Raw genomic sequence first — 25,683 nt, 5'->3', positions numbered from 1 at the left:
ACCAAGAGATGCTTCTCATGCAAAAAGCAAAGGGTTTATTGTTTCCAGCATGCTGGGGCCCGCAGCATACTCTGAGCACAGAGCAGCGGCCACGAGCCCCGACCAAGAGTTTAAGCACACATTATATACTTTTTAGCAAACGGGGGAAGTAACCTGGGGTCATTCTACTGGAGATCTGGCTTTCTAAGTGAGTTAATGCCTGTCTGGTTTCTTATCAGGTTGTTTGTTCTTCAGTTCCCTCCCTGGCTGCAGCCATCTCCTGTAACCTCCCTGGCTGCAGCTGTCTCCCATAAAAGTTGTTTGTTCTGTCTGCCTTTTCTGACCCTCCTGATTATATTGGCGCCTCTCATACTGAAGGCCAATTACTACAGTCCAGGCCAGTAGAGGCTGTACTAGGGCTGTGAACAGGGCACGCCCTCCTCAGAGAGTCCAGACTGATCTGCATTTTGAGTTCTCCTATCTGGCTATTGTGAGCTTCCATTCCCTTACTACAGCCAGTCAGTTGTCCAGTCTTGCTCCAAGCAGACTCTTCTCTTTGTAACATGCATTTCTAATCATCTGTGAGTTGGGGAGCCTTACTACCAAACTCCTTAGAACAAAGGCTCCCTTGGAGTAAATAGGATCTTAGCAAGGCCCCTAGGGCTCTTTAGGGTAATGGGCAAGAGGATTGTTTGATTGCTTATTTAGATTAGACTCTTTGGATTGCTCTGTACTTCTCTTCTGGTTCTTTGTTGGCAGCTTTGAGTTTGGTAGATAAGAAACCTCTAAATCAGCGGTTCTCAACCTGTGGGTCGCAACCCCTTTGGGGATCGAACAACCCTTTCACAGGGGTCGCCCAAGACCATCGGAAAACACATATATAATTCCATATTGTTTTTGTGATTAATCACTATGCTTTAATTATGTTCAATTTGTAACAATGAAATTGGGGGTCACCACAGCATGAGGAATTGTATTAAAGGGTCGCGGCATTAGGAAGGTTGAGAACCACTGCATAAAATGAGGAGTCATATGGGTTCTTATCAGGAGGGTGTTGGGAGAAGGGGTTTTAATCTAAAGGAATCATTAAAAATATCTCCTTTTAATGAGCATCTGTTAATTACCAGATTCTTTACTACCTTTATTATTTCTTTAATTCTCACAATAGCTCTGCAATGTGTATGTAAAATGCTACACATTTTGTGGAAAAAGAAACTAATACTCAGAGACTACACAATTTACTGCCTTTGTGATGTTAGACAGATTTCCTAATCTTCTTGTCCCTCATATCCTTCACCTGTAAAATGGGGAGAGTAGAATTATGTGTCTCTCAGAGTTGTGAGAATTAAACAGGTGAATAAATATAAGTGCTATAACTAAAGTGCCTGGTACACAGTGAGATTCAGTGGTAGCTGCTATTATTGCTGTTAATAAAATCATGTAGTTACTAATGAGCAGAACCAACCTTGATGTCCATCCCACAGCAGGTGCTCTGACACCAGGAAGGAGAATTACTTTGTGGAGGGTGACCTCTCTCAGCATGCCTCATATTACACATGGAGGCAACAACCTGTCCTACCTCTGAGCAAGATGAGAAAGGGGTCATACTTTTATCCATGCTGTTATTATCATTGACTCTCCAAGACTCACTATAAGGTCACTGAGTTGTGACATTTTAAGAGTAAGTTGTAAGCAATGGCTTCATGCTGGTTTTGAAGTCTGTCTTAAACACATTGGGGACAGATCACAAGAATTCTCGTGCTTTCTGTTCTAAGGCCTATCATGAGAATTCTTTAAAAAGATATTAGCTTCTAAGAACATGTAATAAATAACTTCAAAATGCAATGGGTATTTAATTTTAAAGCATGCCTTTAACCTTTACGTAAAACGTTTTTTTGGTACTCGTTCAATAGAGACTTATTTGGCCACTGGGTAAAGCTAGCAATAAAACTACTGGTCCCCAACGTATTAATATCAAGCTCTGTTTTAAAGAAGCACAAGTACTGAAGCCTCTACAGACAGAGTTCTTCCTCTCTTAGGGAGACACAATCCTTGAGATCTCTCTGTTATACTGCTTTGGGACTTGAAGATTCATCATTCTAGGCAGTATGTTCTTTATGTTGGCCCATTTTATTAGAAATTACCCCCCCCCCCCCCATCATGATGTGCTAAATGATCATAGTCATGACTGAGATTGATAGGTTAAGGACAAGCTGAGCACATTTCCCATCATCACAAATATCTGCATAGAACCAATGGTTTACAGTATAGCTAGGACTTAGAATAATCATTTGCCTGCATGTTACTTGGCCATTCTCTTTAATTTCTTAAAAAGAAATAAAAAGAAGTGTTAGTGTGAAATATGCCATTCCATAAATAATGCTTCTTCCACAATGTTTTTTCAATTCAAAAAGAAAAGCCTTACTTAAAGGGTGCCTAGAAGTTCTCTGAAATACAATGGATTCAAATTTCAATCAAATCTTGATTTGTTGCCCTAACTGGTTTGGCTCACTAGATAGAGCATCGGCCTGGGGACTGAAGGGTCCCAGGTTCGATTCTGGTTAAGGGCATGTACCTTGGTTGTGGGCACATCCCCAGTAAGGGGTGTGCAGGAGGCAGCTGATCGATGTTTCTCTCTCATCAATGTTTCTAGCTCTCTATCCCTCTCCTTTCCTCTCTGTGGAAAATCAATAAAATATATTTTTTAAAAATCTTGATTTGTTAAGAAAGAATATACTTATTATTATTCTTGGCTGGAGGAACCCAGGTGGCAGTGTAGGTAAATGGTGATACTCGCATTCTCCCACAATCACATCAAAATTGCAACTAAAATACAGAACAACCATCATTCAGAACCACTTGAAATCTGGCTGAATGGAAATCTTACAACTAGAGAATTAAAAAGAAGCTACATTGAGACAGGTAGAGGGGCGGGAGTGCTGAACAGGCTGGTCCCACACCCATGTGTAGTGTGTTTTTAATCGGGAGATATATCTTGGCTTAGGAGGCCTCCCATGAGGAGCAAAGGGTCTCAGCCCCAAACAAGGACCCCAACCCAGGGATCCAGTGCCAGGAAGAGAAGTTCCCATAACTATGAGCTATAAAAACCAGCAGGGATTGTGGCTGAGTGACACAGAAGCTGCTAGAGTCCCAGGCAGTTACTCTTAAAGAGCCCATGCACAGACTTACTTGGACTCACACCCTCTGAGTTTTAGTGCTGGGGCAGCAGCTTGAAAAGATAAAGGGACATATGGGGGAGAACTAAATTGGCATCAGAACAGGAACTCAGGGGCCGCTTTATTCCAGACAAAAGTGTTGGGACCTCTCCCCCACAGAGCTGATTGGCAGGTGCCATATCTGAGTCTCCATTTACCTGGTCCCCACTGTTTGCCCCACCCTGGTGATTCCATGAGATCCTATTCCACCCAATTTTCAGCCCCACCCAAGCTGCTTGCAGTGGCTTTTCCATATGAATGGCCTGTTCTAGCGCAGGCTTCAGACTTTCCTAAAATCTCTCAGCAGCTTGACTCAGTGAGCCCCATACTGCTCAATAAATGGCCCCAGGACTAGCAGCAGCTTGCCAAGGTTCACAGCTTTGTCTCTCCTGGGCACATCTAAGCCTAACACAAGTAGCAGCCATCTGCAGATCACTTTGTAGATTATGCTAGGTGTCCCTAGGCAGAGCTTAGGCAGTGGCTGACTTTGTAGCTCCCTGGAGGCCCCAGAGCCAGTGCACTTGGTGGACAGCTTAAGGCAACACCTGATTATTACATCCACGAGTAACACACTCAAGGGGCAGACTTGGTGAGCACAAAAGCCCCACTGAAGCAAGTTCTGCTTTAAAGGTGCATCTCCTATACAGCAGCTCTTCATCTGTAGTCACAGCTGGTCCTCACAGACAATTGGCCAGGGGGTCGTTCATGACACTGACACCAAAAGCAATCAAGGTTCAACTACACAAGACAGTGCACACAGCCCACACAAGGGCTCACCTAGAGTACCCAGCTCAGGTGTCTGAGGAGGCTGAGCCACTGGACCCTACAGAAAACCTAATACACAATGCCACTCTACCAATTCCAGGAGACATAACAGCTCCTACATAATATATAGAAACTTAGAGGTGCAGCTCATGAAATCGTGTGCAGGTAGGGTAGGTAGGCCTAGCCTGTGATCAGGGGCCATGTCCCCCTGTGGGAGTGCACTGACCACCGGGGAGGCAGCTCCTGCATTGAGCGTTTGCTCCCTGGTGGTGAGTGTGCATCATAGCGACTGGTTGTTCTGGTCGTTCCAGCCTAACGGTTGATTAGGCTTTTATTATATAAACTAGGGGCCCAGTGCATGAATTCGTGCATCTTGAAAGGAACTATGGACTGTGAGGCTGTGGTAGGTACAGGGGAGGATCTCGGCCCATCCTCCATGCCCCTGCCTGGCCCCTCCCGCTGTGGCCCCCCTGGTCCCCTGTCTGCTGGCAGCCCCGCTCCCACCACCACAGCTCCCATGCACTGACAGTGCCAGCCCTGCTCACACCCGCTGATGGCACGGAGTGATTGGGGCCGGTGCCAGTAGCACATGCCAACAGGGCCGGCACCATCAGTGGGTGTGAGTGGCGGCTGCTGCCCTGATCACCCCTCAGAAGCAGGGGGAGGTGGAGAAGCCCTCAGGGGCGATCAGGGCCAACAGCCGCTGCTTGCACCTGCTGATGGTGCTGAGTGGTCGGGACCAGCACCAGGCACCAGCAGTGGGTGCAAGCGGGGCCGGCACTGGCAGTGGATGGGAGCAGAGCCAGCACTGGCAGCAGGTGTGAGTGCTGGGAAGGATGGTGGCATGCGGGAGCAAAGAATTTTCTGTAACCACCAGAGGCTCGCCCCGATGACAGCGACCGTTGTCCCACCTTGGTCTGGTGCCCCTGCTCACCTGCTCCACCAACCCACCGCAGCTAGCGCCCACCATGTTTCGCACATGCCCTCTAGTGGTCAGCGCATGTCATAGCGACTGGTTGTTCGGTTATTCCAGTTGTTCTGCTGTTTGATCTATTTGCATATTGGCCTTTTATTTAGGATGAGGAATTCTAAGATCAAACAGGACTTGAAGCTATACCTGAATGATGCAAGGAGCACTCCTTGTCAAATAGGATGAAAAGAAAGGGGAGAAGTGGCAGTGAAATGGAAGGGAAGGATCAGATACATTCTCAATTTTATGATGTTTAGCCCATTTTGAACTTAAAGGAAGTTGGACTGCCAACACAAATGAAAAAAGTCCTTTGTCTTTTTTATTCTTCTCACTACAAATAATAGTTTTATCTGGAGGAAAAAATCTATGTGTTATTTGGAAGGTAGGGTCGAAAATAGTTTTCACAAGAATTCAGCCACCAGTAGAAAAAAACTGAATATCCTACAGGCCCTGACAAGTCCAATATGACCTTTTTGATGGCCACACACTATTCTCTGAATTGTACGACTGCTTGACATTAGATGCTGGTAGAGTTGGGAGGTAAGAGAATACAGGACTGAGGAAGCAGAGTCATTTTGCATATGAGAAAGCCTATGCAAATCTTTCAGAGAGCATTTCCCTGCAGCATCTTCCAAGGAAAGAAGTATGCCTCTTGGTGGAAATAGAATGCAGACTGAGGGGCGCTCCAGGCTGAGCCTCTGCCAGTCACTTCCTCAGCAGCTTGAGCCCTGATAGGGAACTTTTCGGGGGTGGGAAACAGAGCATGTGAAGCCTCAAAGTCAGCCAAAAAGAAGCAAAGGCAAAGCAGGGTGTGTTTTTCTGTTTCCTTGTCATCACCTGCTTTGTTGAAGGCCAGCTGAGCTGGGGACCCATTTTGAGGATTTATGGTTTAGCCAGTAGGGACGTATCATTTACGTACATTGCTGAGGAATGATGCCTCTTGCAACCACCTGAAATGTTAATCAGCAAATGTCAAGAGCTTGGGAACCAGGGTTTAAGGAACATGAGATGAAATTAAGGCTTCTTTCACCATGAATAACACCTGGGCTGAGCAGGCAGAAATATGCTGTATCTCTGGACCAAGGGAATGTTGCTGAACACAGCAGAATTGATCAGATAAACAAGATCAGTTGAGAGACAGCCAGGGAGCTCCTTCCCAGGAGGCTGTCTGTGTTAGTCAGGCATCTTCTCCCTTCCCCGACCACAGGGTGCAGGACACAGTGCTCCCTGTAATCACTCTCAGGATCATGTCTTTGTAAGGATTCATCAGAAATATCATATTCAGACAAACTAGAGTGCAAGGAACTATTTTTGTTCAGATGAGAAATCACAAGGTATCCGAGTGCAAATAGGTCAGCATATCACAGGTTCATGTTTGGCACTGTTAGATGTAAGTGTGGTCTGTTTTTACCTCGTTGTGCTCCTCTGTCCTTGATTAATCATCTTTAGCTTGAAGCTGTGAGGAAAGCAGACCTTCTGCCTAGTACATTCTTCCCAGCCGCTGGCTGACATCATTCTCCAGGTCCTTCTCCAGCACCCTAATCTGGATGCTCACGTGGTCTTCATGCTCTCAAGTCTGTCGTTTCTTTTCTAAGAGCTAAAAGTAATTCAACTTTTTAATCTACTTACTTCCAGCTTTAATGAACTCAGTGCCCTTCCTTCTGCATTCACAGTGTCCTTTCATCACTCATTCTTTTTTCTAGTGTTTCATCTTTGACCTCATGGTTTCAATTCCTTCCCATAGCCTTTCTTTGTACCCAATAAAAAAGAAGACACCCATAACACACATAGTATTCAAGGAGTAGGATGTTCATCCTAAAGGTGGCACAGGTAAGTGGAACAAACAAGTTCTTGTTAGGTGAAATGTATGGGTGAAAGTCATGTTGACTCAGAATCCAAGAACTGTAAAATTGAAGGGACTTAAATGTTTTTCTGATCATGGCCCAATATTTAAATATTAATTTTTGAACATCTCCTCTCAAAGGTCATTTAGTTTGTGTTTAACCTAAATGACGGAGAAGTCATTACCTTTAATTAAGCTTATGTGATATTTGAGAGCTCCGGCAGAATAGTCTTTTAGAGAGAGAGCTGAAATGTGTTTCCTGTGGCCTCTACTTTCTTGTCTTTGGGAGTTGAGTGTGGGGTCCTAGAGAAAAGACAGGATTCCTTTACCTACTAAGTGGGCAAAAGAATCAACGCCTTTTTAGAAATAAATAAATAAATAAATAGGGGCCAACTTGTGAGGAAAGGAACTGAGGGCTTTTTTTCGTTTTGTTTTTGATAATCTAGCCCAGGCTAATATAGGATGAGATAAGCTATTCCTTACCATAGGTACATGGAAGGTAGGGGAGGGTGGGGGTTAGGGGGAGAGATCAACTAAAGGACTTATATGCATGCATATAAGCCTAACCAATGGACACAGACAACAGGGGGTGAGGGCATGAGTGGCGGGGGGTGGGGGGAGCAATGGGGCAATAAGGACACATATGTAATGCCTTAATAAAGAAAAATAAATAAATAAATAAATCCAACAGAAAATTATCAAACAAGTTTGAATAATCTACACCTAGTTCAAACCCATAATAAAAATGCTTATAACCCCCCTCCAAAAAAAATTGCTGCTGCTATGGATGTTTATGTCTCCCTATCCCCAATTTATATGTTAGGACTTTAACCCCCAATGTAATGGTTTCTGGAAATTGATATTAGAGATGGATTTCTCTCACACACAAGTCCAGAGTTAATGTAGGTGTTTGCTGCTGGCATTGGCACTGAGGCTCATAGATGTTATGGCAGGATCTCTGCCACTCTCTATGCCTTTCCATGGTGGTCCTCAGGTGGATGGTGAAGCTCCTTCTATATTTTAGGCAGAAAAGAAGCAGAGGCGAATGGATGCTTATATCAGGGGAACAAAGCTTACTCAGACATCCTCAACTGACATCCCTTTGGCTAGAATTATGTCCACAACCATGCTTAATTGCAGGAAAAACTAGGAAATGTCCTTTGCTAGCTGGGATGTTACTACCCGCTACAAAATAGGATTCTGTGAATAAGAAAGAGGGAAAGGCTATTGGTTAGGCGACTAGCAGTGTTTGCCAAATTGTATCAATAGATCTATATCCTCCTTGGTTAAACCCCCATGTGTGTTAATTATCAATGTCAGGCCTCAGAGGCAACAGAATGGGCTCTGACTAGTGTGAACAGAGGAGGGATTATTAAAGGATGCTAAATAGCTCACAAGCTTTTCTGGGAGGGCCAGGAGAACAAGCTTGTATATCATCAGCTATAGACACAAGTATGAAATCACAGGATTTTAATGGTGAGAGACCGCTATTGCCCATACTCTCCACTTCTTGTCAACAAGCTAAGACAAGGCACCAGAAATTCTTCCACTGGCATACCTGCCTGCTTAGAGAGCCAGTCTCTCCTCATGCTGTTCACTGCCACAGCCACGGCTCTCCGATACGGGACTACATGGACATCTGTGTGGTGACATGACTGTGTCCTAGCTGTGCCCTAACTAGTAGGGGATTGGGATGGAAGTTAAGTGAGGCAAACTCTAGTATATATCACTGCATTTGAAACAAGGGAGAGACCAGGAGTCACCTGGTCACTGACTAACCAATAGTCTCCCATGGCTTTGAAGGGAGATTTGATTGAGAGGGAAACCTGGCTCTATCCGGTTCTAGAAAAGAATGATTTACTGTGAAAGAAAGAGAATGACGCTCTCTTTTCAATTCTAATTTTCCTTCTGCATTACATGGTACATTTTAATAAAGATAACAGATGGGAATCCTATATTCATTAAGGAGGGGGAAAAAAACTCTTCATCTGCTAGTGTTTTAAATAAAGGAAATACGAGGTATTTACTGCTACCCTTTGAAGACCCTTTGAAGATTTTAATTAGCACTGAATGTGCTATCCCATCTGCTTAAAGGAGTAGGCCACATGGTCACAAGGCTTCTCATTTCAGGCTTGCAAACCAATCCATCGGGTCTTCTTGGTTGGAATTAATAGGAAAGCCTCAACTAAAAAGACCCCATAGGATGCAAGGATGGTACAATATCCACAAATCAATAAATGTAATACATCACATAAACAAATTGAGAGATAAAAATCACATAGTCATATCATTTGATGCAGCAAAAGCATTTGACAAAATCCAACACCCTTTCTTGATAAAAACCCTCAGCAAAATGGGAATAGAGGGATCATACCTCAACATAATAAAAGCCTTATATGACAAAACTACAGCCAACATCATACTCAATGGGCAAAACTAAAACCATTTCACCTAAGAACAGGAATGAGACAGGGATGCCCACTCTCACCACTCTTGTTCAACATAGTTCTGGAAATGCCAGCTATAGCAATTAGACAACAAGAAGAAATAAAAGGTATGCAAATTGGAAAAGAATATGTAAAACTGTCATTATTTGTAGATGACATGATATTGTACATAGAAAACCCTAAAGACTCCATCAAAAAATTATTAGACTTAATAAATGAATTCGGTAATGTAGCAGGATACAAAATTAACTCCAAGAAATCTATGGCACTTCTATACACCAACAGTGAACTTACAGAAAGAGAGACTAAAAAAACAATCCCATTTACCATTGCACCAAAAATATTAAGATACCTAGGAATAAAATTAACTAAGGAGGTAAAAGACCTGTACTCAGAAAACTGCAGGAAACTGAAAAAAGAGATAAAAAGAGATAAAGGAAGACATAAACAGATGGAAGAACATACAGTGTTCATGGATTGGTAGAATCAACATCGTTAAAATGTCCATACTACCAAAAGCAATCTAGGGATTCAGTGCACTCCCCATTAAAATACCAACAGCATATTTCACAGACCTAGAATGAACCTTCCAAAAATTCATCTGGAATAAAAAACAAGACCCTGAATAGCTGCAGCAATCCTGAGAAAGAAGAACAAAGTAGAAGGGATCTCAATACCAGATATCATGCCGTATTACAAAGCTCCTGTTCTCAAAACTGCCTGGTACTGGCACAGAACAGATATATAGATAAAATGGAATAGAATAGAGAACCCAGAAATCAACCTAAACCACTATGCTCAATTAATATTTGACAAAGGAGGCAAGAACATACAATGGAGTCAAGACAGTCTCTTCAATAAATAGTGTTGGGAAAATTAGACAGATACATGCAAAAAAATGAAACTAGACCACCAACTTACACCATACACAAAAATAAACTGAAAATGGATAAAGGACTTAAACATAAGACGGGAAACCATAAAAATATTAGCAGAATACACAGGCAGCAAAATCTCAGACATATGCCGAAGCAATTTCTTCACCAATACAGCTCTTAGGGCAATAGAAACTAAAGAGAAAATAAACAAATGGGACTACATTAAAATAAAAAGCTTTTATACAGCAAAAGAAATCATCAACAAAACAACAAGAAAGCCCACTGCATGGGAGAACATATTTGCCAATGTTATCACCAATAAGGGTTTAATTTCCAACATTTACAGGAAACTCATACAACTTAACAAAAGGAAGATAAACAACCCAATCAAAAAATGGGCAACGGACCTAAATAGACATTTTTTGAAAGAGGACATAAGGAAGGCCAAGAGACATATGAAAACATGCTCAAAGTCACTAATCATCCAAGAGATGCAAATCAAAACAACAATGTTGTACCATCTTACACCTGTCAGAATGGCTATCATCAACAAATCGACAAACGATGAGTGCTAGGAAGGATTCGGAGAAAAAGGAACACTCGTGCACTCCTGGTGGGAATGCAGACTGGTGCAGCCACTATGGAGAACAGTATGGAGTTTCCTCAAAAAACTAAAAATGGAACTCACATTTGACCCAGTGATCCCACTTCTAGGAATATATCCCAAGAAACGAGAAACACCAATTAGAAAGGATATATGCATCCCTATGTCCACAGCAGCACAATTTACCATAGCTAAGATTTGGAAACAGCCTAAGTGCCCATCAGCAGATGAGTGGATTAAAAAACTGTGGTATATCTACACAATGGAATACTACACTGCTATAAAAAAGAAGGAATTCTTACCATTTGCAGCAGCATGGATGGAACTGGAGAACATTGTGCTAAGCGAAATAAGCCAATCAGAGAAAGATAAATATCACATGATCTCACTCATTTGTGGAATATAAAGAATAACATAAACTGATGAAAAAAACCAAATCCAGAAACAGGAAAGCATCGATCAGACTGTCAAACCTCAGAGGGAAGGAAGTGGAGGGTGAGGGTAAGGGGGGGAGATCAACCAAAGGTCATGTATGCATGCATATAAGCCTAACCACTGGACACAGGCACCAAGGGGGTGAGGGCATGAGTGGGGATGTAGTAATGGGGGGGATAAGGACACATATGTAATACCTTAATCAATAAAGAAAAAATTAACCTCCCCAAATAAAAATAAAACAAAACAAAAAATAAAATAAAAAGACTCCATAAATTACCCAAAAGTTATCTTCATTTTTAAAAGATGTATAAGGAAAACGCACACATATATACTGTGCAGACACAGACTCAAAAATTCAAAAAATATTTAAATTTATCTGTTTCCTCTTAACCTACTCTCCCACGGTGCAGTGATTCTTGGTATATCTTTTTTTATATATATTTTTATGGCACTCTATATTTCATAGAACACTTTCACATATTATTATATTATCCTTTCTATCCTGTGGGGCAAAATAGGTAGATAGTATATTTTCTCTGTTAAAGAAGGCAAGAAATGAAGGCTGAGAGAGTTCACAGCTCACAAAGATCAAAAGAGACTTGCCTGATCTTTTAACCTACACCTTTTTTATTTACTTTTTGGTCCTCCAGTCAGAAATGAAGGCTTCATCAGTGAAGGACAAATCTTTCTGTCCTTAAGAAGAGGATCTTACATTAAGTGGGCTTTAAGTAGGTTAGATCTGACATGTAATGCATGTTAGAAAAGTGACTCAATAATATGACAGTATGACATAATGCTATGACCATCAGCTACCTTTTAGCTGAATGACCTTGAACAAGTTCTTAATCTCTATGGGGTTACATTTCCTCACCCAAAAATACAGGATAAAAATAAGACATTCATATAGAGATGCAGCACACATTCTATATTCCCTGGAAAATCAAGTCACTCTATTACTAGACTATTTTAATAAATTGAGGTCCTTCCATTTACTTTAAAAAAATATTAAACACCTACCACACAGGGACTACTGTTCTCAATACTGGAGATACAAAGATTAATAGCTCATTTTTAGTTTTTTTGAGGAAACTCCATACTGTTCTCCATAGTGAAGGTCAACCAGGAAGAGGTAGGTATCCCCTAATTTGATTGGGCAGGCCATTAGTAACCTACTCACTGGGAAATGAAAAGAAATAAGTGTGTATGCTAATCTGTTACCAACTGAATCTAATAGCCTCTTCACTTTGCCACCTTTGAATTAGAGGTGAAGTCATAGAAGTGAAAATAGCACATTTGTCAAAACACCCGGTGCTTTAGCATGTGGAGCGATATAAATGAGGCTGAGAAAGAAAATTGCTATGGCAGCAGTTCAGAAAATTACACTATTTTCTGTTCTTCTCTCTCTGGTATAATATACTTTCTAAGTTAGTAGAATAAATTTATTCTTAGGTCTTTTATTTTATTTTTTGCTAAAAGTATTACAAAGGGTATTACATAAGTGTCCTTCCCCCCCCCCCCCGCCCTTGACAAACCCCTGCCCTCCCTTACCCCCCAGTGTCTTATGTCCATTAGTTATACTTATATGGATGCATACAAGTCCTTCAGTTGATCTCTTACTCCCCTCCCTCCTGTCCCCCAACCCTCTCTGGCCTTCCCACTGCAGTTTGACAATCAGTTTGAGGCAGCTCTGCCTCTGTATCTATTATTGTTCAAAAGTTTGTAATGGTCTTTATTATCCATGAATGAGTGAGATCATGTGGTATTTTTCCTTCATTGACTGGCTTGTTTCACTTAGCATAATGCTCTCCAGTTCCATCCATGCTGCTGCAAATGGTAAGAGTTCCTTCTTTTTTACAGCAGCATTGTATTCCATCGTGTAGATGTACCAAAGTTTTCTAATCCATTCATCTACTGATGGGCACTTAGGCTGTTTCCAGATCTTAGCTATGGTGAATTGTGCTGCTATGAACATCTGGGTGCATATATCCTTTCTGATTGGTGTTTCTGGTTTCTTGGGATATATTCCTAGAAGTGGGATCACAGGGTCAAATGGGAGTTCCATTTCCAATTTTTTGAGGAACCTCCATACTGCCTTCCATAGTGGCTGCACCAGTCTGCATTCCCACCAGCAGTGCACAAGTGTTCCTTTTTCTCCACATCCTCTCCAGCATTTGTCGTTTGTTGATTTGTTGATGATGGTCATTCTGACAGGTGCGAGGTGGTACCTCATTGTTGTTTTGATTTGCATCTCTCAGATGATTAGTGACTTTGAGCATGTTTTCATATGTCTCTTGGCTTTCTGGATGTCCTCTTTTGAAAGGTGTCTATTTAGATCCTTTGCCCATTTTTTGATTGGATTGTTTATCTTCTTTTTGTTAAGTTGTATGAGTTCCCTATAAATTTTGGAGATTAGGCCCTTATCAGATATGACGTTGGCAAATATGTTTTCCCATGAGGTGGGTTTTCTTGTTGTTTTGTTGATGGTTTCTTTTGCTGTGCAGAAGCTTTTTATTTTGATGTAGTCCCATTTGTTCATTTTCTCTTTAGTTTCAACTGCCCTAGGAGCTGTATCAGTGAAGAAATTGTTTTGGCATATGTCTGAGATTTTGTTGCCTTTGTATTCTTCTAGAATTTTTATGGTTTCCTGTCGCACATTTAAGTCCTTTATCCATTTTGAGTTTATTCTTGTGTATGGTGTAGGTTGGTGGTCTAGTTTCATTTTCTTGCATATATCTGTCCAATTTTCCCAACACCATTTATTGAAGAGACTATCTTGGTTCCATTGTATGTTCATGTCTCCTTTGTCAAAAATTAATTGAGCATATTGGTTTGGGCTAATTTCTGGACTCTCTATTCTATTCCACTGATTATATGTCTGTTCTTGTGCCAGTACCAGGCAGTTTTGAGAACAGTGGCTTTGTAATACAGCTTGATATCTGGCATTGAGATCCCACCTACTTTGTTCTTTCTCAGGATCGCTGCAGCTATTCGGGGTCTTTTTTTATTCCAGATGAATTTTTGGAGAGTTCGTTCTAGATCTTTGAAGAAGGCCATTGGTATTTTAATGGGAAGTGCATTGAATTTATAGATTGCTTTGGGTAGTATGGACATTTTAATGATGTTTATTCTACCAATCCAAGAACATGGTATGTTCTTCCATCTGTTTATGTCTTCCTCTATCTCTTTTTTCAACGTCCTGTAGTTTTCTGAGTAGAGGTCTTTTACTTCTTTAGTTAAATTTATTCCTAGGTAGCTTAATTTTTTTGGTGCGATGGTAAATGGGATTGTTTTTATAATCTCTCTTTCTGAAAGTTCACTATTGGTGTATAGAAATGCCTCGGATTTCTTGGGGTTAATTTTGTATCCTGCTACATTACCAAATTCATGTATTAAGTCTAGTAGTTTTTTGATGGAGTCTCTAGGGTTTTGTATGTATAATATCATGTCGTCTGCAAATAAGGACAGTTTTACTTCCTCTTTTCCAATTTGGATGCCTTTTATTTCTTCTTCTTGTCTAATTGCAATGGCTGATATTTCCAGGACTATGTTGAACAGGAGTGGTGAGAGTGGGCATCCCTGTCTTGTTCCTGTTCTTAGGGGAAATGGTGTTAGTTTTTATCCATTGAGTATGATGTTGGCTGTGGGCCTGTCATATATGGCTTTTATTATGTTGAGGAATGATCCTTCTATTCCCACCTTTCTGAGAGTTTTTATCAAAAATGGATGTTGGATTTTGTCGAATGCTTTTTCTGCATCAATTGATATGACCATGTGTTTTTTTTCTTTCAATTTGTTTATGTGATGTATCACGTTTATTGATTTACGGATGTTGTACCATCCTTGCATCCCTGGGATAAATCCTACTTGGTCATGGTGTATGATCCTTCTGATGTACTGCTGGATCCGATTTGCTAAGATTTTGTTGAGGATTTTGGCATCTATGTTCATGAGGGATATTGGCCTGTAATTCTCTTTCATTGTGTTGTCTTTACCTGGTTTTGGTATTAGGGTGATGCTAACTTCATAGAATGTGCTTGGAAGTGTTCCTTCCTCTTGAACTTTTTGTAGTAATCTGAGGAGGATAGGTTTTAGTTCTTCCTTGAAAGTTTGGTAAAACTCCCCTGAGAAACCGTCTGGTCCTGGGCTTTTGTTTGCTGGAAGCTTTTTGATGACTGCTTCAATTTCTTCCATAGTTATTGGCCTATTGAGATTTTTAGATTCTTCCTGATTGAGTTTTGGAATGTTGTATTTTTCTAGGAATTTGTCCATTTCCTCCAGGTTGTCTAGTTTGTTGGAGTAGAGTTGTCCGTAGTATTGTTTAACAATCATTTGTATTTCTGTGGGGTCTATTGTTATTTCACCTCTATCATTTCTGATTTGGTTTATTTGGGACCTCTCTCTTTGCTTCTTGGTGAGCCTGGCTAGGGGTTTATCAATCTTGTTTATCCTTTCAAAGAACCAGCTCTTGGTTTCATTGATTTTCTGTATTGTTTTTTTGGTCTCTATTTCATTGATTTCTGCTCTAATCTTTATTATCTCCTTCCTTCTGCTCACTCTGGGGTTTTCTTGTTGCTCTCTTTCTAATTCTTTGAGTTGTAGAGTTAGATGATTGACTACCATTTTTTCTTGTTCTTTGAGATAGGCCTGTAGAGCTATAAACTTTCCTCTCAGGACTGCTTTCATTGTGTCCCAGAGGTTTTGGATTGTTGTGTTTTCATTGTCATTAGTGTCCAGGATGTTTTTAATTTCTTCTTTGATGTCATTGGTAACCCAATCAATATTTAATAACATGCTATTCAGCTTCCAAGTGTTTGAGTATTTTGGGTTGTTTTTATTGTAGTTTATTTCTAACATTATGCCATCGTGGTCTGAGAAAATGCTTTTTATGATTTCAATCTTCTTGAATTTGTGGAGACTTTGCTTGTGACCCAATATGTGGTCTATTTCCGAATATGTCTCATGAGCACCTGAGAGGAATGTATATTCCATGGCTTTGGGGTGAAGTGTTCTGAAGATGTCAATTAAGTCCATCTGATCTAGTGAGTCATTTAGGATTACTGTTTCTTTGCTGATTGTTTGTCTAGCAGATTTATCCAGTGATGTCAGTGGTGTATTAAAGTCCCCTACTATGATTGTATTGTTGTTGATCTCTCCCCTGATATCTTCCAGAAGTTTTCTTATGTATGTGGGTGCTCCTGCATTGGGTGCATATATGTTTATCAGGGTTATATCCTCTTGTTGTATTGATCCCTTTAGTATTATGAAGTGGCCTTCCTTATCTTTTGTTATGGCCTTCACTTTGAGATGTATTTTGTCCGATATAAGTATTGCTACCCCAGTTTTCTTTTCCTTTCCATTTGCCTGAAAGATATTCTTCCATCCCTTCACTTTCAGTCTGTGTGAGTCCCTTCTAATGAGGTGGGTCTCTTGTAGACAGCAGATGTATGGGTCATGTTTTTTAATCTATTCAGCCACTCGATGTCTTTTGGTTGGAGCATTTAGTCCATTTACATTTAAAGTTATTATTGAAAGGTACTTGTTTGTAGCCATTTCTTTTTTTGTTTGTGGCTGTTTTCTTTCTGAGCTTTTTATTTCTTCTTTTTACACCAGTCCCTTTAGCATTTCTTGTATGGCTGGCTTGGTGGTGATATACTCCCTTAGACTTTTTTTGTCTGTGAAGCTTCTTATTTCCCCTTCAATTTTGAATGATATCCTTGCTGGATAGAGTATTCTTGGATTCAGTCCTTTGCTTTGCATTGCTTTGTAGATTTCCATCCATTCTTTTCTGGCCTGATGTGTTTCTGTTGAGAAATCATTTGATAATCTAATGGGAGATCCCTTGTATGTAACTTTTTGTCTCTCTCTTGCAGCCTATAAGATTCTCTCTTTGTCCTGAACATTTGCCATGGTAATTATGATGTGTCCTGGTGTGGGTCTTTTCGGGTTTACCTTGTTTGGGACTCTCTGGGCTTGTGTGACTTTTTTCTTCCCCACCTCAGGGAAGTTTTCTGATATTATTTCTTCGAATAGGTTTTCTAATCCATGTTCATCTTTCTGTTGTTCTGGCACCCCTATTATTCATATGTTGTTTCGTTTCATGTTGTCCCAAAGCTCCCTTAGGCTCTCTTCCTGTCTTTTAATTTTTTTCTCCAATTGCAGTACAGTTTGAGTGTGTTTTGCTTCCTTGTCTTCTAATTCACTAATTCGGTCCTCCACTTCTCCTAGTCTACTATTGATACTTTCAATGGTGTTTTTTATTGCAGCTATGTCTCTCTTCATTTCTTCTTGTGACTTACTTAAGTTGTTGATTTTTTCATCTGTTTCTTCTAGCTTCTTGCATATGGTATTGATTTTTTCCTCCATCCAGTGCATGTACTCTAGGACCCTTATTCTGAATTCTTTTTCCGTCATGTTGCATGCCTCTGCCTCACTTAGCTGCTTTTCTGGCGAGTCCTCCTTTTCTTTTCTTTGGAGGTTTTCTTTGTCTACCCATGTTTGATCTCACTGACATATCTAGTTGTTGAGTTGTGCAGTGGCTGCTCCCTGGGTGGCAGTGGCTCCTCGGGCTGTGGTTGCTTCTTGGGCAGTTGTGGTAGCAGCGGCTCCTCCATTGGTAGCAGGGCCTCTGGTGAGTGCTGTTCACAGCTGTGGTGGCTCTTCTGGCTGGTGGAGGGAGGCTTCACACACAGTAACTGTTCCCCAGACAGAGTGTGTTGTGATCAGGTGGCCGCTGTTGCTTGAATCTCCTGCGTTGATTTAAAGGCACCAAATACAACACAACAAGGCACAACGTATCAGGCACTGAACACGAATGTATTTACAATATTAATAACCCCAAATAAAGGTGGCCACCCAAGCAAAGAGAGTTAGGAGATAAGGAAGATAGAAGAGAAAGAGAAAGAAGAGAAAAAAGAAAGAAAAAAAAGGGAGTGTAAAAATGAAATAGGAAAAGGGAGGAAAAAAAGAAAAGGGAAAGAAAAAAAAAGTAAGAGAGAAAAGAGAATGAAGTATAAAAGGGGAAGAGACTATTTGTATGAGGAGAAAACTCCTATAGCACTGCCACTAATCCCAACAAATTACAGCAACAGATTCCTGGAGATGAATACAAACTACCAACAACCAATAATATCAAGCGACGCAAGGGAAAACAGAAGCACCGAAATAACCGGGGGGGGGGGGGGGGGCAGAAAAATAAAAAGAATAAGCAGAATAACCTCAAAAACAATCCTAAAAAAACCCCAATATACTCGTCAATCAAGCAAACAACAATAAAACAATAGAGAGAGAAAAGAAGAAGAAGAAAAAGAAGAAAAAAATATGGATAGTGAAGGAAGATAAGGGAAAGGTGTATAAGCATTTAGAGCAGGGGATTGGACAAAGGATATATAAGTAGGGTGAAATTTTGACAGGGGGTAAAAAGAATAGGGAAAATCTAAAGCTGGAATAGGGTAAGAGAAACAGGACAACAAAAGGGAAAAAGTGGGGAAGAGGGTTTTAGCACAGAGGCAAAATTGAGGTAGAGAGAAATGTTGCTAAAGGGACGATGAAAATAGAATGGAGAACAATAGTCCCCAAATAAAATAAAGACAAAATAAAATGACACTTTAAAAAATGGTAAAATGGTAGCAGTAATAATACTAGTTAAAAATAAAAATGTAGTAATTGAAAGGGTAAAATCAGGTGATGGGAAAAAAAAGAAGAGAAAAAAAAAGAAAAAAAAGGAAAAAAAATGTTTTCTTAGTTAAAAGGTGAAAAAGTAATTTAAAAAATAAAAATAAAGATGTGCAGTAATGCAGGTGCTTCAGATCTTCTACTCTTCTTTTTGGCATGCCCGGAATTCAGGAGAATGTTGAATTTCCCTCTGATACACTGTTCCTCCGTGTTGTAAGCCACAGTCCTGATTTTAAGGCAGGCTGTATTGGTCCCCTATACTGCCTTATCTGTATTTGCAGAAGAGTCAATTCATGGCTCTTCCTCTGGGTGGCAGTGTGTCTGGATTGACCTCCAAGGCTATATGTCCTCTCTGACCAGGAGTTCTCTATTGTACCTGAACCAGCTCCGCCCAGAGCTGGTTCCCCAGGCGCCACTCCCAGCTCTGTTTCCCAGGCTCTCCAAAAACAATCTTCCCCTACAGGCTCCGCTAGCGACCCCAACTGGGCAATCCCATGCACTGGGCTCAACAATCAAACTCACAGATTTAAGAGGAAGTGTGTAAACAAGAGCCTGGGAAGCTGTGCGAACTCGCGGGGCTCCACCTTCCAGATTTGCGCAGAGTCTCTGCGTGCGCTCTGGCCCCTGGCACCGAGTAGCAGGCCGGCTGGAAGATTCTGAGGCTGCCCCTTTGTATCCAGTCTAACTATGGGCTTATTTATAGTGTTACCTTCTGTGAGTAGCCCTGCGGGAGCCCTCCCCACTTGCGGGTCATGCTGGCTTCAATGGGCGCGGACTTTGTGGGGCGCAGATTCCTGCCCCCCCCCCCCCCCCGCGCACACGCGCGTTCCTCGCTCCAACCTGAATTGCAAACTGCACCTTTGGGGGGAGTCTAACCTTTCCATGGAGGGAAGCAGGTCTCCTCTGAGTTCATGTAGTCGCGCTGCTTGAGAGCCGTTGCCTCCGGGTTAGTAGCCGATCTCTGGATGCGGATAACAGCTGCTCAAGATGGCGCGGTCTCGTGGCTGAGCTGGCGCCCAGGGGGAGGTTTCAGCCTCAATCTCTGACCATCCCCATTTTCTTGGAGTTCTCTGTCTTTCCTGGCTGCAGACTCTATTCTTAGGTCTTAATAGAGGAAAGTATATTGGTATCATACCACCTGCATTCAATTCTATAAAAGTAAACCATTTATACATTTACTAGAGGCCTGGTGCACAAAATTTGTGCATGGGGGGAGGGGGTCCCTCAGCCCAGCCTGTACCCTCTCATAATCTGGGAACTTTCAGGAGATGTCTGACTGCCAGAGGCCCAATCCCACAGGGATCCCTGTGGGATCGGGCCTAAACCAGCAGTCAGATATCCCTCTCACAACCTGGGACTGCTGGCTCCTAACCCCTCACCTGCCTGCCTGCCTGATTGCCCCTAACCACTCTGCCTTCCTGCCTGATCATCCCTAACCACCTCTGCCTGCCTGCCTGACCTCCCCTAACTGTTCACCTGCCTGCCTGACTGGCCCTAACCACTCTGCCTGCCTGTCTGATTGCTCCTAACCACTTTGCCTGTCTGCCTGATTGTCCCTAACCACTTGCCTGCCTGCCTGCCTGATCACCCCTAATAACCTCTGCCTGCCTGCCTGACCTCTCCTAACTGCTCACCTGCCTGCCTGATTGCCCCTAACCACTCTCTTGCCTGCCTGATCACCCCTAATAGCCTCTGCCTGCCTGCCTGACCTCCCCTAACTGCTCACCTGCCTGCCTGACTGGCCCTAACCACTCTGCCTGCCTGCCTGATTGCCACTAACCACTCACCTGCCTGCCTGCCTGATCCCCCCCCTAACTGCTCACCTGCCTGCCTGATCGCCCCTAACCACCTCTACCTCGGGCCCTGCCGCCACGGCTTCATCCAGAATGATGTTGGGAAGGTCGTTCGGCTGTTTGGTGTAATTAGCATATTACGCTTTTAGTATTATAGATTATACAGCTTATTCAACACTTAGATACAAGCAATAACCCTCATGGACTTTATTCTAGAATAGCAGTTCTTAAACTTCAACACGAATTAGAATCACATGGAGAGATTCTAATTCAGTGGGCATGTGGTGGGGCCTGAGAATTTACATTTCTAACTAGTTTGTAAGTGGTGCTAATGCTCTTAATTGGGGACCACACTTTGAGAAGCACTGGTTTAGAGCAGTTGTTCTCAAGCGTGGCCACCCATTAAAATCAGCCAGAGAGCTACTAAAAATCGTGATACCCAATGTTCACTGCAGACTCTCAAATCAAAATATCTTAAGTGGAATCTAGGCAACTAATTTTAAAGGTTCTACAAACCAATAGATAGTCTCATGGGAAAGACAAAAAAAAGTTAAATAAAATAATAGGAAACCAACAAGAAGTTATAGAGGAATCAAAGAGAAGGCAGTGGTAGAGAATAAAAATGGGAGCCTAAGATGACTAAGCATGACCATTCTGATGACCTGAAGGAAAAGAAAGCAAAAAAGCAATAAACCATGTAATGGATATTTCAGGTGGAAGAATCAGCATGTGAAAAGGCTCTGAGAGGAGAAATTTGGGGAGTATGTACTTTCAACCATCTGTCCTGTTTCTGAGCTATGAAATCCACCACGGAGAGCCTCTTCTACCTTCACCTGTAATGCCAGTAGGATTTCTTCCAAGTTCTGAAGAAAACATTATTATCCCCAAAAAACTACATTTTGTTTTGTGGTATTTGGAACCTCTCATATTAGATTTATTGGAGAAACCTCAGAGAATAGAAATGATAGTTATTAAGATGTAAGACTTACCAGGAGAAAAACAAAAGGAGCTCAAAATGTCCACCACCAAAAAGTCACACCCAAATCAATGGTATTGCTATCGGTGGGGTGGCCTCTGTTTCCCCACCTGTCATTGGTGGAAGTGGGCTTCTTGGGGTGCCACAGGAATAAGAATTTCCTGAGGCCCCAACAGGAGAATGAGGTATTGTGGAAAGCTTTATATCTGTGGGATTAAAACCCTGAGTTTCCAAAGTCCCACCTCCCTCTGGCCCACCTTGGAAAAATTCCCATTTTGTCTTCAGCAGGACTAAGATCAAAGCAATTGCCCAGAGTTTCCGCTCCATATTAAGGTCCAGTCCAGCATCTGGCTAGGTTAGCTTGTGTTCCCAGCTGCAGTTCATTGCATGTGGGATCCACATGGCAGCCTAGCATGGGTCACAGAACAAGTCAGTGCAGGGAAGCAGGAGTGGAGCAAGAAGAAGAAAATGAGAATTATTTGTCAGGATTTTATCCTTACAAGATTTCACACACTTGCAGTGGCTCCACCCCCTACCCAATTATCTTTGTTCCCAGGTTAGACTGACAGGCAACCACCTTCCCTGTGTCATCCCAACTTCAATGCACATGCATTCATCCTCCCCTTTGTCGAACGCCTCCCCCTAATGATCTGCAGGGAATGGACCCACGGTTCCCTGGGGAGCTGTAGTTGCAGCTTTCTGGTGAAGCTGCCCAGATGACTATGCCTATAATGGTTGGTCCCTCTTTGCTTCTTTCCTAATAATATTAGCTAGTTAGTTACAATGGTAACAGTGTGAATGGGTCCCATCCACATTCCCTCTTAGACATTTAAGCCAAACTAATGTAGAAATATACTAAATGAAACAGGTCAAGTAAATTATTCCGTATCTGAGTACATGCCTATTCAGTTTCTTCAACCGATAGATCATTTTGTGGTTATAGAGAGTAAGGAAGGGAAAAAGGAAACTTTCAATAATTGCTTGCCCTTAGCTGGCAATGAAGTACCTAGAATTTTCTACTGCAGTAAATTCCATTTTTCTTCCCATCTGAGTCTTGTAATCCTCTACTGGTATGATAAATATTCCTTTTGTATTTGGAGTCAAGACCTAAATTTGTATTCAGTTGCTTGACCTCCAAGGATTAAAGCTCCGCAAAGTACTCATATAGCTTTATTCACAGTCTCACATGAAGCCCAATATTCCAGCAATACTAAAACACTGTCTATTTCCTAAACATTAAATGGCTTTGTCAAGAATTATGTTCTTTAGAAGTATATTTTATGACAAAATATAGCTGCTTATTCATTCACATCCTTGAGTTTGAAAGTTTTTATTTATTTATAAGTTTAATAATAGTAATCTAGAACAAATCTGTATGAGGACAGTCACATCAGACTAATTATAACTGGTGTTATGTAAAACTCCTTAGAGAAATCTAAATTGGATATTAAAATAAAAGAAAAACATTATTAAATGGAGAGGGACATGAAAGGACTTCCTCCCCATCTCCCCATCCTGCTCCCTGGCACCACCTTCCATGATCACTCTTATTTGTCCTTTAGACATGGTTCATGGTTCATGGCTCAGATTCTCCTGAAAGCCTTCCCTTGTCCTTTCATACCTGTTCCAGTCAAATAGCTTACTTCTCAGAGTCTCCTTTGTGTTTCCATAATATCTTATACCTATGCCTATGATAGCATTTCTTTCTCTACATTATAATTTCACTGTAATGATATTGTTTTTTATTATTAAAAAATATCTGCTACGAGGCTATATAATCTTTGAAGGCAGGTCCTACAAATTGTTCGCTTTCACATATCTACCCTGGTATATAGTTCATATGCAGATATCACAATAAATAAATAAATAAATAAATAAATAAATAAATAAATAATAAATGCATGAATTAACTAGGATAGTGAATAATAAAAGTTAAATTGTACATTAATAGAACATGCTACATAAACGTTTGCACCAGGTTTATCATTGGTGGCAAACCTTTTCAGTATGTTCAGATACTATAAATTATCGGTATGATTCTCCAAGAAAAGTTTGGTTGCAATTATTTTCACAGGTAACAGATGTCTGGCAAGTAAAAGCAACATTGTCCTCTACAAGCCCTCATTGTCTTCCGGGTAAAAATTTTCAGTGTGGCAATCAATGACACCTAAAATCTGGTCCTTTGCTTCTTTCTCTAGGATTTTCTGATTTATCTTTTGTTTCCTCTGCTGGGACAATCCTTCCTTAATTCTTCAACTAACTCCTACTTGCATTCAAGACAGCTCACCCATCGCCTCTCCCAGGAAACCTTCCTGGATAGCCTGAGCTAGGCGGCCCCTCGGTGCTCCCCATGTGCGGAGTATATCTCTACCACAGCACTTATCACACTTGCTCAGGAGTAATATTAAACCCAGTGATAACTCACACAGCCAATTATAGTAATTGTGCTGGAGGAAACATGTAAACTTGATTTTCTAAGCAAAACAGAATGTTAGCTATTTTTGTAAGCCTTGTTACCATGGAAACAACCATCCACATGGCAGGAGGGATTGATTGTATTGATATAGCTGGTATTTCTCTCTCATTTCTTTCTCTAAAAAGATATGGGGCTCACTTAGAAATCTACTCTGTACATTATAATTGATAGAATTGTTACTTGAAATGGAAACCGTTGCTGTCCATGTATACAATTGCTCTCATTTTCTGCCATGACTCCTAGACACAATCACTATTTACTTTAGAATGTAACGTAAGACAAAATTATTCTAATGTTAATATTGAGGGAGTGAATTAGATATTTCTTCAATCTCCTCTGCTAAGAACAGGAGAATATTGAGGCCAGAAAAGGGATATTTTAGTTCTTGTTCCTATTTTCTAATGTGAATTGATCTGCTTCATGTCAATAAATCCTTCTGACATTTTACAGTCATGGCACTAAATAACTAAAGTATCCATGTCAAATGAAAAAGCTGCTGAAAGTAATGGTATTAAATTATTGTTTTTAGGTCCTATCACCAACTATAAAGTATATTCTTTTTAAAAAATTTATTTTTAAATCCTCACCCAAGGATATTTTTCCATTCATTTTTTAAAAAATTCTTTATTATTTAAAGTGTTACATATGTCTCCTTTTTCCTCCATTGACCTCTCCCCACCCCTCCTCCAGTCCCCCAGCACATGCCCTCATTTCCATTGATTCTTAGAGAAAGTGGAAGAGAGAGGGAAAGACAGAAAGAAATACTGATGTGAGAGAAACACATCAATTGGTTGCCTCCTGCACGTGCCCCAACCAGGATCCAGGCCGGGGAGGAGCCTGCAACTGAGGTACATGCCCTTGACTGGAATCCAATCTAGGACCCTTCAGTCCACAGGCTGACGCTCTATTCACTGAGCCAAACTGGCTAGGGCTAAAATATATTCTTGATAAGGCATTATATTTATAGTTTAGTAATCATGCCAATATATCTGCTATATTCTATAGCAGAAAGTTATTAAACACCCAAGTATCCTTTGACTGAAAGAAGTTTCTAAATAAATCAATGAAAATGAGCACAGCCTATTTTCTAAGCATGTCATATCATCCAGTGAGCACAGTGTTTGCTTTTAATCCAATAATATCCTTTAATTTTTGCAAGCTGTGGAAAGCAATTCGACAGACCACGGGAAATATATCCAGTTATTTCATGCACCAAATGAAGCATGAAGTGCTAAACAGGGATGAGGAGCGTTTTCTAGAGTCAGTTGTCCTCCTTTGTTGAAAACGAGGCTTTCCTTGTTTTTCTTTTATTTTAACGTCCAATTTAGATTCCTCTAAGGAGCTTTACATAACACCAGTTACAATTAGTCTGAAGTGAATGTCCTTACACAGATTTGTTCTAGATTATTATTATTAAGCTTATAAATAAATAAAAAGTTTCAAATTCAAGGATGGGAATGAATAAGCAGCTATATTTTGTCATAAAATATACTGCTAAAGATCATAATTCTTGACAAAGCTATTCAGCGCTGCTGGTACCTAATACGGCTTAAGAGAGCTCGCCTCCTGTTAAGTGCTTCCCTTTCTCCCAGGCTCAAGCCTGGCCTGCTTCCTCTACTCAGCCACTG

The sequence above is a fragment of the Myotis yumanensis genome, unplaced genomic scaffold, assembly GCF_028538775.1.
Source record: "Myotis yumanensis isolate MYYU_CA2020_CCGP unplaced genomic scaffold, mMyoYum1.0.hap1 SCAF_9, whole genome shotgun sequence".
Taxonomy (NCBI): Eukaryota; Metazoa; Chordata; class Mammalia; order Chiroptera; family Vespertilionidae; genus Myotis; species Myotis yumanensis.
The sequence above is the reverse complement of the archived record's forward strand: the minus strand, read 5'-3'. Positions refer to the sequence as shown.